This window comes from Cyprinus carpio, chromosome B18, assembly GCF_018340385.1.
Source record: "Cyprinus carpio isolate SPL01 chromosome B18, ASM1834038v1, whole genome shotgun sequence".
Taxonomy (NCBI): domain Eukaryota; kingdom Metazoa; phylum Chordata; class Actinopteri; order Cypriniformes; family Cyprinidae; genus Cyprinus; species Cyprinus carpio.
Genome location: NC_056614.1, coordinates 13,729,231 through 13,742,810, shown reverse-complemented (window position 1 = coordinate 13,742,810; position 13,580 = coordinate 13,729,231).

The following is a 13,580-nucleotide window of genomic DNA, read 5'->3' as shown; positions in this document are numbered from 1 at the left end:
CATCCGTCGTCTCATTAGGAGCATGTCCCAATGTTGTCAGGCATGCATACAAGCACGTGGGGCCCATACACACTACTGAGTACCATTTTGAGTTGCTGCAATGAGATTTTAGCAAAATGGACTAGCCTGCTACATCATTTTTTCACTTTGATTTTCGGGGTGTCTATGAATTCAGCCCCTCTTTAGGTTGATAATTTCCATCAAAGATGTGGCATCCTTTCGTTTATAACACATTAACACTAACACACAGTCCATATCCAGCATGATATTTTCCCCATTGAGATGTGATGTTCCTTTAATTTTTACCTCTAATTTTTAATTATTTTTTATTTTTTATTTTTTGAGCAGTGTATGTGTGTAGATGGAGGTAAATTATTTCAGGTAAGGCTGGATTATATCAATTAATTTGAGTAGATGTGAGGCTGATTGAGGACAGATCAGGTTTCTGTGTGGAGAGCAAGGAGTGTGTTAATGATTTCCTTGAACACACTCATTGGTTTATTCAAGGGCTGCAGAGGAGGAGACCAGGAAAAGACCCAAGGGCATAGTTTACACACAATGAGATTGGAGGAGTGGACACAATTATGTCAATATAATGCTTAGTAAGCAGCTCTGGACATATGCCTCTAAGGACATAGATAGCCAGTTAAAACCTCCTGTTAAGATTAAATTACAATCAAATGGTAATACATTCAATTTCTTATTGAATTAATTTCCTTTACTCGTTAAGTGCATACCGATCCTCTCTTAAAGCTGTAGTGTGTCATTTCTGTGCAACTAGAGTCCCAAAATGAATTGCCAGAATAATGACAGGTTTCCCTAAACCCATCTAATATTGTTTGGACAAACATATAGTCCCCAAATAGCCTCAAACTCACCAGTAGTGGCACCAGTTTTGCTATGTGGGGTTGGCTGGGATGCTTAAAAACAATTTATATTATATTGCCACAGTATTTACAGCCTACAAATGGGTTACTTGGTTGTCTCTGATATTAAACTGGAATTAGATAAAGTGTCTTTATGTCTTTAAAGTGTCTTTAAACAATTGCACACTTCAGCTTTAAAAAAAAAAAAAGCAATAAAGTGAACACTAATGTATTTTCTAGGATAGTGTAAGTGGGTCACCATCCAACAGCATTTAATTTCTTGAATCACTTCTCTCTTTAGTGAATCGTATAACAGCTCTTTCCTATATATAGACGTGCTTCACAGGGCCTACAAGTCAGGAATTCAGAGCTCTGATTTACTTTCCATTGGCTTAATGTTAACAACAGCGGACTCGCGTGGCACTTTAAATCTTTTCCCCACACACAGATGTCTCCTCAGTCTCAGTGTCACCTCTCATGTGTCTTTTTGGCCTGAGTTGCAGTGCTAAACTGAAGATTTGAAGGACAAGACACCCTGAATAGTCCACGGACTCAAGTTTCAGTTTTTCTTTCAATGGAACTTTTGGTACTGAATCAAAAATGAAGATTTACTGTAAATAGGTTTGCAGATTACTAGTGAAAACGTTGCTACAAAGATCTGGGGAATACTCTGAGGTTATAGATAGTGAAAAATAATCAAATTCACACACCTTATAATGACTAAATTGCTTTAGACTTACAGTTAGTTACCCACAGTTCTATGCAATTACATTAATAAGGCATAAAGGCCATGGAAATAACCACAAGAGCCACCATATAACCTTCCTAATTGCTCTTGAAATTCGTTGTTTGTTGCATGACTGAACACATTATTGAACCTGTAAAGTGAAGCCACCCAGGCAGGCATCAACCAGATGACTATGGCATCCGAGTGATAGGCCAATAAGATCTCAGTGTTTTTACAAGCTGAGCTCAGCAAGCCTAAAACAGAGCAGAGAGCTTATTGCTTTATGGACTTTATGGGCCCAAGCTCTTCCATTACAACCATATTAAAACTGCAGTTCCCCAAAAGCAGTTTATATTGAGAAGATTCTCATGTCTTTTAGCACCTGGTATCCATCTAGGAGAGGATGTGTTGCCCAGCACAGGCCTCAAATCAGCATATCAGAGTTCATTTCAATTGTTATAATATTTTTCAATATTACCATTTGTATTTTTGATCAATTAAAATTTTTTGATACTTATATACTCTCTCTCTCTCTCTCTCTCTCTCTGTATATATATATATATACAATTAAAAAAAATCTATATTTTATGTTTTTCTATTGAAATGTAACTAGCAACTAAAGAGAAAGCATGTAGCTTCACTGAATCTGACAGAATGATGCATGTATGAGCCAGCAGTCGATGTGTCTCTCCCTATGGATGTGATTAAGGAAACATTCTGTGCTCTGCTATAAAAGCCTTGTGACACAGGTGGGCTTGGAAGAAGACAGATTGTGACCATTCCCTTTTAATTCTCAGCAGAAGCAGTCGGCCATTAATTGAAATGTCAGCTTTTTATTGCTGTTGTGTTTTCTTTTATGGCTGCAGCAGCCACTTGCAGGATAATGTTTTCATTGAGGATAAGCCTGCTAAAACTCCCTCATCAGCTGTCTTACTCTTTCCATCTCTGTTTTGCATGCCATGTAGAGACCGTCCTGTGGAAATGAGAGGAAAAGTGACAGGGAGCAGATTACATGAACTCCCACGCCAACCCATCTGTCCCTTTGCCTCACCATTGTGAGTAATGGTGTCCAAAATAAACCAAACTGATTGTGGCATTCTGACATGAACAGACACTAGTGAGCCTGTGTTACCACCGAGGAAAATGAGGCGGCCCAACTGTCTGACAGCACCTGTCAAGCTAGGCCTGGTTTGTGGACTTTGTGAGAAATAGAAATGCAATAAAGACACATTAGTCCAACTGCCGCTGGGCCTTTATCTGTCACTCATTTATAGAGCAAACCCGTTTACATCATATCGCCTCTATAAACCTCTCGCAATTACAGTAGAATCCAATAAATCTGCCATGGCAATTAAACTAGCTTAGTCTTTGTAACAGGAATGGGTCATCTTTTATTCTTTCACATTCTGTCAGTAATTTGGAGTGTATGAAGAATGGGTCATTTTTTATTCAACACCCCATTTACTGGGACGTCCACAGTCACTATCTCACTTTCTCACTATCTTTTCTCAATCTCTCACTTCCGCTCATATTAGTGTGAAAATGTACATTTCAGGCAGACAGTTTTTCAGTGGCAAGTCATTATCTCCATTAATAGTTCATGCAGATTTGTGCACTTTCTGCACTTTTTTATTTAAAATCTCAGTATAGTCATGTTAATTCTACTGAAATTATACACAAATACTGAGTGTTCTGGTTCAAACATTTTGTTTTCCCCCTAAACACTAAATAAGAACAAACAAGGAAGCCTTCGGGGTAAAAAAAAATATATAAAAAAAGAAAGAGATAAATGTTTAAAAGTAATAGTCACATTGTGAGATATAAAGTCCCAAGATATGTAAAGTCATATTTATGATATATGAAGTCACGTTTTGATTGTGAAATTTTCAGAAACAAAATTACAAGAAACAAAATTGTAATTGCAAGATAAAGTTGTTATGTCTTGCAGTTTCAAGATAAAAGTCATGTTGCAATTGTGAGATATATAAAGCTGAATTATGACAAATAAAATGGCTTTAAATTATTAAAATAATTTGCTTAATTTGTTTTACTCTAATGGGGAAACTGGCTTCTATAAACATGGCCTGATGCTTTTTCCCAGTGTGCACAGGTGCTTCTAGGTTGAACATTTAGCAGCGCAATAAAAACTTTTGAAAATTGATCAAATAATGGACTTAATTGTAAACAAGCCTGAAATACACAAGCCCTCGGTTTCACAGACAAGGCTTAAGCCTATTCCCAGACAAAAATGTAAGTCTGATCTGTTTAAACTGAAATAAACTTGCACTGGCTAATCTTAAGATATATCAGTACTTAAATGTCCTAAAAATTACTTAAATTTTAGTTTTTTTTTAAGACCTGGAATTTTATAACACCAAATCTTTTAAATATTCTTGCTCCAAAACCAGTCGATGAAAAGATATATTTGTTTTAATCATTAAAAAACCAGCCAAGAATAAAAATTCTGTCAACATTTCTTAACTATCATGTCATTCCAAACCCGTAAGCATTTCTTTATATCTGCTGAAAACAAAAGACACCCCCCCCCCGACCCCACACCTAAATAAAGACCTTTATTCAAGTATCTTATGTTTCACCATAGAAAGAAAGTCATACAGATTTGGAATGACATGAGAGTGGATGAACTATCCCTTGTACCCTACTAATAAAGTGGGTTCTTCCTTATGCATTTTCTGCATTTCTGGAATGATTCAGATCAGCTAAATGTCTGTCTGCGGGGCTGGCTGGACTCCAAAGGGACTTGACAGAAAATCAAACAGATTTCATTTGCATCAGAATGACTGTAAATCAATCCTAACAAACTTTTACTGACTGTCTGATTTAAGAAGCATATGCAGATACACAAACACACTGTGCAGTGTAAAGCTCATACCGATGGGCCTATAGAAGCACGTGAGGAATGATGACGGGTCCACACTTTAATGGGCCCCTCTCCTCAGCCTGTTTTTTTAACTCATCTGGATTCTATTAAAGAGAGGCTGTCTGACCGCTGCTGTCAGAGAGAAAGAGGGAGGAAAATGATTGAAAGAAAGTGAAAAGAACAGTGATAGGCTAAAAGAGAAAGGAGAGAGGGTGATAACAGAAAACAGAAATAAACAGACAAGAAAAGATCACCAGAGAGCACGATTACACAGAATATTTAGTGAAAGAGGTCATCCAGAAAGCACTGCTAGAGCCAAAGTGACAGAAAATCTGCTTAAACTGACTTTACACTGAATAAATGACCAAAATGAAAGCTGTTCAAATCTTTTCCTAATTCTTCTGATCAGAAGGAGCATGCTGTGATGAAAGTGGACAGTGGAAGCTGGTGCTCTCCTCCACAGGAACCGTCTGCCAGGCATGGGCTCTTCTTGGCTCAGTAACTCAGCACATGTGCCATGGCACCAGGGTGAGTGGAAATTTCTCCCAGCTGATCCAAATCTGCACACTCGCCACAAATCATTTCAGAGATTATAGACAGAATGAGGAGAAAAGGACCGTGGAAGAGAGATAGCAACAGAGTAGCATATGATCAGAAATTTTTAATAGGGTTTCTGCTCTAATTGTCAGTTCTAACTGAAGTTAACAAGAACCTCATTCCCAATTAAAAATTCTGACTCATACTCAAAACTGATCAGTTTTTATTTTGTTTCACCTTTTACCAACAGTTAGATTCCATTGTCTACTTTGTGAACGAGCACTGATAAAAAATTATGATATATTGAATCATAATTATGAGATAAAAGTACAGTTACAATAACATACAGTTACAATCATGACATAACTCAACATTTTAGTTATAATTATGACCTCATAATTTCAACATTTTCATAATTATGAGATAAAAGGTTTAATTATGACAAAAGTCTGAATTATGAGATAAAAAGACATCATTACAAAAAGTAGGAAATGTTATACTTATGACTATATATCTCTTAATTTCAACTTTTTTTCATGATTTTTTTATTTAAAAATTGTACTAATAAATAATACATCTCGGTAACGTATGGTTAACCTCACTCCCTGATGGAGGGAATGGAGATGTCACGTCAGATGAAATTGGGATCTTGTTTAAAGAGACCAATCTACTTTGAGTGTAAATGAACATTGGCATGCGATTATTGCATCCAGCTGCCGCTGATCACAGGGTGAGTATAAATAGGCAGAATAATAATCTCATATTCATCTTTTCGCAGATCACCAAAAACCTCTGCATCCCATCTAAGTGGTGGTATAGGTGCTATGGCGACGGGACGTGACGTCTCCATTCCCTCCTTCAGGGAATGAGGGTTACCATACCTACAGTAACTGACATGTTCCCTTTCAGTTGGTCACTCTCAATGTCACGTCGGATGACCGACGAATTGGGATCCCTACCAAAAGGCCACCGATATTGCCCCTTCCAGTATCCTGCAGAAGCCTCCTGCGCCCCTACTTTTTGGTGCAGGTCAGGGCTGGCCACAAGAGGACCAGCTACTGCTGCAATGGCAGTCTACCAGTCTAACTATCTACTCAGTAAGACTCGATAACACTGGGAAAACGTACCCATTCCACTTGGAACAGGAACATTGCGGAAGCCCCATCCTTCCCAAAGGAAGTTTTGGAAGCAAATACACATATGAACATCCATTTAGGTTCATATGGAAAATTACAGGTGATTGAAATCCTCATGGAAATGGCAGAAGTCTGCCAGGGAAACACAGGCTCTGAGGCTATACCGTGGACTTTACAAATATGGGATCCACTTGGGTCTCTACATATGGAACCCAGCCCTCTACTGGTTCTCACGGAGTCATCGAGTGAGGGCCTGGCACCAGACGATTCGCCACTTCTGGCTGCCGAGGGGACGGAGGAGCTCGACAGGGTCTACGATATAGACTCTCTGGAGCGGTTTTAGCAAGCCGACTCAAAGCCAGGGCCTCTCAGTGCTTTTACCCATTTGAGGTGAGAACACAGGAGGATACTGGCTCCAAATGAAGTTTATAGAATCTAGCGAACATGTTGGGGGTACAAATATCTGTCAGCGAGGTGCCACGAGCCAGTGCCCAGGAGTATGCAACACTTCTAGTAGAGTGAGCTTGCAACCTGAATGGGCAGGGCACACCCTGTGCCTGATAAGCCAGGGTGATGGCATCCACTATCCAGTGCTTAGAGATGGCATTCCCCTTCTGCCAGCCTCCATAACAGACAAAGAGCTGGTCTGAGGTCCTGAAGCTTTGGGTCCGGTCTACGTCGCATCTTAATGCTAATGCTGTAAGCATCGCTGGCTAGACAAGTACCTACAGACCCGGGAGGGGAGGTATGGTTCGCCCTGCCAGGTGGAGGCTGTATTAGGACAACTGACCGCTCCACCGGGGGGACCCCCGTATACTCCCTAGTTGCACCACCATCTAAGGTGGTGAGGGAGGAGAAACAAGCAGATCGGTTTCCGGCAGTAAAATGTGCTATCAATGACCTGGTGAGTTCCTCATGCACCTCCGGGAAGAAAGTCACAGAGGTAGGGCTCGGAACCACCGTAAGCCACCCCGAAAAACCAATCGTCCAGCCTAAAGGGGTTGGGATGCGGTGGAGATTTCCACTCGGTGGCCTGGGAAAGCATAGCCGTTATTTCTGGATCAGATTCAGACATTGCTGGCTCACCCTCTCGACATCCAGTCGTCAGGGGGAGCTCCAAAGGATACTGCCGGTACGCTCCTTGTAGAGGGTCCAGCACCTTCTGTTGGCAGCTCAACTGGTTGCTGAGTGCAAGAGGAGTGATGGTCCCCCGAGGGTTGGTTCCCTGGAGGGTTTACCATCACTGTTACCCTCAGACCACCCATGCTACTGCCTGAAATAGTCCCCGCCTGACTGCTGCAATGGCGAGAGCTAGATTGAGGCAGTGGCAACAGGGCATTGAGGAAACAGAGCTTGGCCCACGACTCTGAGATGATCTTCCCACAATGAGAACATGACTCATCCACAAACGCCACCTCAGCGTGTCTAATGCCCAGACATGTGAGGCAGCAATTGTGACCATCAACCAGCGGCAGGTAATGACCACATCCAGAAATGCCCGGGTGATACATTGTCTATAGCAAGACCCACATCGTCTTTACAAAGACATAATGTAGAGTTTGCTACGCAACGTCGTCTTTAAAAAATGCACCTGTGAATACTCTTTTAGGGAAAAAGCTCTTTTTTGCGTGCTGAAGCGCACAGGGGAGATGGCCGCCTGCAACACAAACAGGGGGTAGTGCAGCCTGCTGTGTGTAACCCACTCGACACAGGAAAACCACCACTGTAAAAGCTCCGTACCACCAACATGAACAGCTCTCAAAAAGCATGCTGAACTCATTCAGTCTTCTTCTCTCAGTAGAGTAGTCAGGAGCAGAGCGATGTGACTGCTCGACTCCAAAGCAAAAAGCTGAATATGTGCTGCACCGGCTGCCTACTTATACTCACGCTGTGATCAGTGGCAGCTGGATGCAATAATCACATGCCAATGTGCATTGGCTTGTTTAGTTTGCACTCGAAGTAGATTGGTCTCTCTAAGCTAGATCCCAATTCGTCGGTCATCCGACGTGACGTCGAGAGTGACCGACTTAAAGGGAAGTAAAAATTATATGGTCACAATTATGAGATAAATTATAAGATAAAAAGTTGAAATTCTGACACAAGTTCATATTCAGTCAAAAAAGTTATTATGAATGAAAAATTATGAGATAAAAATCATAATTATGTCAAAAAGTTGAAAACTTAGTTATAATAATGACTGATCTCATCATTTTGACTTATGTGGAACTTGATCATTTTGGCTTTTTATCTCATAATTATGTTTTTTTATTTACTAAGTCATAATTTGATATAATTTTTTTAAACATTGAACTTGCGGCAAATATTGGCAGTACTTTCAAGTCTCATTTATATATTGTACTCTTGTACTCTTGTTTTGTACAAACACAATTGTGTCTCAGTTATCAACTGTAGTAAAAATGACTTTAGAGGACTTTAGTATTAATATTACTGTAATATTTATGCAGTGTTTGTCTTCTTGTTTAACTTGTTGTTCGGTACATTGGAATGGACTGTTTTTTCTTAGTGGAAGCTTTGAGACTATGCAAGTTAGATTAAAAACAAAACTCAAATGAATGTGTACTTGTATTCATTTATTTGGTGAATAGCCATGTAATATTTAAAAAATGAAGTGTTAGTAAAAAAAACTAAAAAAAAAAAAAACATTTGAAATTAAATTAATAAAGACTAGTACCATGAAATAATTTTTCGAGTTCAGCCCCTTAATTTCAATCATTAGTAATGTAAATCTGCCAAGGCCCCAAAGTTTTTTAGGTCTCGGAGTGTACATGTGTCACAGATGAGTGACAGCTAAATGCCAGCCAAATTTGATTAGGCGGACGTCTTATGCAGCACTGTTGCCAAGCCAACAGCTTTTGTGGGTCAGGCTTAATTGGTGACCTAGACGAGCAAGACTGGATGAGTTGAGTGATGTCTCTGTGTGTGTGAGAGAGTTTTATTCCTTGCCCTGATTCTTACTGAACTCCAAGCACTATACGCATCTCTCAGCACGTGTTTGTCTGTTTGCACATGTGTGTGTCTTCACAGTAGCATGAACAGCCTGCCCGGATACTCCACTCCTGCTGCTGTCTGGAAGTGGGTTCTGCATGAGAAATGCATTTGAACAGCTTTCCCACTTCTCTCTGTGCTGAAGGTGTCATGTTTAATAATGAATCAATTTCAAGCCTTTGTTAAGATCCCGTATCGCTCTCTGAGCCCTCATCTTTGTTTCTTTTGTGTGTTTCTCAAACTGCTATATGGATACTTTTGCCCCTGTGTTTTTGGCCCGTACTTTTTACACATGGACTAGTTTATTTAAAGATGACATATCATGGAAATCTGACTTATTCATGTTTAAGTGCTATAATTGGGTCCCTGGTGCATCTACCAACCCAGAAAACGTGAAAAAGAACAACCCAGTAATTTCTTTTTTGGTAAGCCTTTCTCTGAAAGCTTGTGGGAAAAAAAAGAGCTGTTCAGATTTCTGTCCCCCTGTGACGTAGAAAGGGGATCTTATTATAATATTACCGCCAAATATTATGTTTCCACCCACGGCACCGCCATTGTGTTTTCACAAGCGACAACGGTTTACTAGTTCTAACGCCATGGCAAAAGTTCAAACAAAGCTTGTTAACTGTTCTGTTTTTGGTTGCTCTGATGAGTACAGAACACTATTTAGAGTTGAGCCCTCAGAGGAGATGAGAGCAGTGCATTTATTGATTTATTTACTGTATATTACGCTGCTGCCACACAGATCTAAAATAAACATGCAATTCCTTTCCCAGCTATTTACCTTCACAGACATAACCATTTAATATAAAATTGCATGTAATTGATAGTTTAAGTTTAAGTGCAATAAGCAGGGCCGCGTTATCCTAATGGGCAACATGGGCTGTAGCCCAGGGCCCCAAACAGTAGGGGGCCCCCGGGTCAATTCTTTTTTGCATTTTATATTAAATTTAAATTTATGCATTTAGCAGACGCTTTTATCAAAAGCAACTTACAGTGCATTCAGGCTATTAATTTTTACCTATCATGTGTTCCTGGGGAATCGAACCCCCAACCTTGCGCTTGGTAATGCAATGCTCTACTACTTGAGCTACAGGAACACATAGGGTTATATAGGGTTGCCAACCGTTCCGTATAATACGGAATCATTCAATATTTAAAGGGGTGGTTGATTGCGATTTCACTTTTTAATGTTAGTTAGTGTGTAATGTTGCTGTTTGAGCATAAACAATATCTGCACAGTTAGGAAGCTGAAAGTTCAATGCAAACGGCGAAATCGTCTTTTAAAATTATAGCAGTTTAATGCCTACAAAAACGGCTTGTAGGAACTACAACAAGCTACTTCCCCATTTTGTGACGTCACAAATCCAGATAAACCCCATCCCTGGGAACATGCAGCAAAGGTTGGTGAGGCCATGCTGCCATGCTTTAGAGAAGAGGAAGAGAAAACTATTCACAAGTTTCAAAATCAGTGTTCTAAAACAGTGGTTCTCAATCCTGTTCCTCGCTCTGCTCTGCATCTCTCTCTCTCTCTCTCTCTCTCTCTCTCTCTCTCTCTCTCTCTCTCATTCAGATCGTCAGCTCAGTTCCAACAATGAACTCTTTCTATTATACACTTATTTTCACATAGCTATGAGAAGCGTTAAGCTTACCAATCTGAGCCCATCGCATATTTCTGAGGGAGGGGCTTCGTAAAAGCAGGAAAGGATCAGCGCGTTTATAGGAGAAGGGACAGAGTGGTGTGAAATAATTGTAAATTATGTGAAAAATGTATATATATATATTTTTTTAATAAAGCATTAACACATGTTAGACTGCACACCATAAACACAATCAAGCCTAGAAAAAAAAAACAGTTAACCACCCCTTTAAGGCATCAGTTTGTCCCATATTTGCAGTCATAAGACGTATGACCACCTAGACCCAGGGCTCCAATTGAGGGGGTATGTGGGAGGATGGCATCCCCCTGGTGGAAAAAAAAATGACAAAAAGCATCCCCACTGTGAAACCACCATCCCACCTAACCATCCCCTTTAGATTAATAATGTTGTGTATTACAGGTGCTGGTCATATAATTAGAATATCATCAAAAAGTTGATTTCACTAATTCCATTCAAAAAGTGAAACTTGTATATTATATTCATTCATTACACACAGACTGATATATGATCAAATGTTTATTTCTTTTAATTTTGATGATTATAACTGACAACTAAGGAAAATCCCAAATTCAGTATCTCAGAAAATTAGAATATTGTGAAAAGGTTCAATATTGAAGACACCTGGTGCCACACTCTAAATCAGCTAATTAACTCAAAACACCTGCAAAGGCATTTAAATAGTCTCTTAGTCTAGTTCTGTAGGCTACACAATCAGGGGGAAGACTGCTGACTTGACAGTTTTCCAAAAGACGACAATTGACACCTTGCACAAGGAGGGCAAGACACAAAAGGTCATTGCAAAAGAGGCTGGCTGTTCACAGAGTTCTTTGTCCAAGCACATTAATAGAGAGGCGAAGGGAAGGAAAAGATGTGGTAGAAAAAAAGTGTACAAGCAATAGGGATAACCGCACCCTGGAGAGGATTGTGAAACAAAACCCATTCAAAAATGTGGAGGAGATTCACAAAGAGTGGACTGCAGCTGGAGTCAGTGCTTCAAGAACCACTACTCACAGACGTACAGTATGCAAGACATGGGTTTCAGCTGTCGCATTCCTTGTGTCAAGCCACTCTTGAACAACAGACAGCGTCAGAAGCATCTCGCTTCAAAAAGGACTGGACTGCTGCTGAGTGGTCCAAAGTTATGTTCTCTGATGAAAGTACATTTTGCATTTCCTTTGGAAATCAGGGTCCCAGAGTCTGGAGGAAGAGAGGAGAGGCACACAATCCACGTTGCTTGAGGTCCAGTGTAATGTTTCCACAGTCAGTGATGGTTTGGGGTGCCATGTCATCTGCTGGTGTTGGGTCCACTGTGTTTTCTGAGGTCCAAGGTCAACGCAGCCGTATACCAGGAAGTTTTAGAGCACTTCATGCTTCCTGCTGCTGACCAACTTTATGGAGATGCAGATTTCATTTTCCAACAGGACTTGGCACCTGCATACAGTGCCAAAGCTACCAGTACCTGGTTTAAGGACCATGGTATCCCTGTTCTTAATTGGCCAGCAAACTCTCGCCTGACCTTAACCCCATAGAAAATCTATGGGGTATTGTGAAGAGGAAGATGAGATATGCCAGACCCAAGAATGCAGAAGAGCTGAAGGCCACTATCAGAGCAACCTGGGCTCTCATAACACCTGAGCAGTGCCATAGAATGATCGACTCCATGCCACGCCTCATTGCTGCAGTAATTCAGGCAAAAGGAGCCCCAACTAAGTATTGAGTGCTGTACATGCTCATACTCTTCATGTTCATACTTTTCAGTCGGCCAAGATTTCTAAAAATCCTTTCTTTGTATTGGTCTTAAGTAATATTCAAATTTTCTGAGATACTGAATTTGGGATTTTCCTTAGTTGTCAGTTATAATCATCAAAATTAAAAGAAATAAACATTTGAAATATATCAGTCTGTGTGTAATGAATGAATATAGTATACAAGTTTCACTTTTCGAATGGAATTAGTGAAATAAATCAACTTTTTGATGATATTCTAATTATATGACCAGCACCTGTATGTAAAGTTTATCGTGCAAATGAAATGTTAAAATTCTCTACTTATGATAATTCACGAACTAAATAACGGCGATTGGCCAATGAGAACTTGGTACTGTAACAAGCTGGGCACAAGCTGAAGCAAGTTTCATTCAAAATTCATCAAGCGCAACTTTTGAAACTCTTTAAAAACAAAAAAAAGAAGACCACAGAAGGTATTATTTTTCCTTGATTAGAATTTAAAGACATTCCTCTGACATAATATCATTGTGCTGTATGTGTGACTGTGAGGGACTGAGAGACCAAAGGAGAGCTGACAAGTCACCGACTTTGCAAAAAAACAAAAACATCTTGAGAGTCCAGAAGCATTCATTGCGCGATGAAGCCCTTTATAATTCTAGCAATGGAAGAAAAAATACCCATGTATGAGTTTTTATGTTTTTATATTCATTGCACAAGCAATGTACTTTTCTGAATATCAGAACATAAATATCCATTCACTTGTTTCATTTCTAATTGAATCAGCCGTTTTTTAACAAATTGTTTGATTTGAATGATTCAATAAATAATTTATTAAAGGGGTCCTGTTATGCTCATTTACAAAGTCTTGATTTTGTTTTGGGGGTGCACTATAACAGGCTCTCATACTAGGTTGTTCGAAAAACACATTATTTTGACATATTTTCCTCTCTCCCCAGTCTGGCATGAATGGCTCGAATAGTTCCTGTATCAAATGATGGCCCCCCTTCTGAAATACGAAATGTGCTGTGATTGGCTAGCT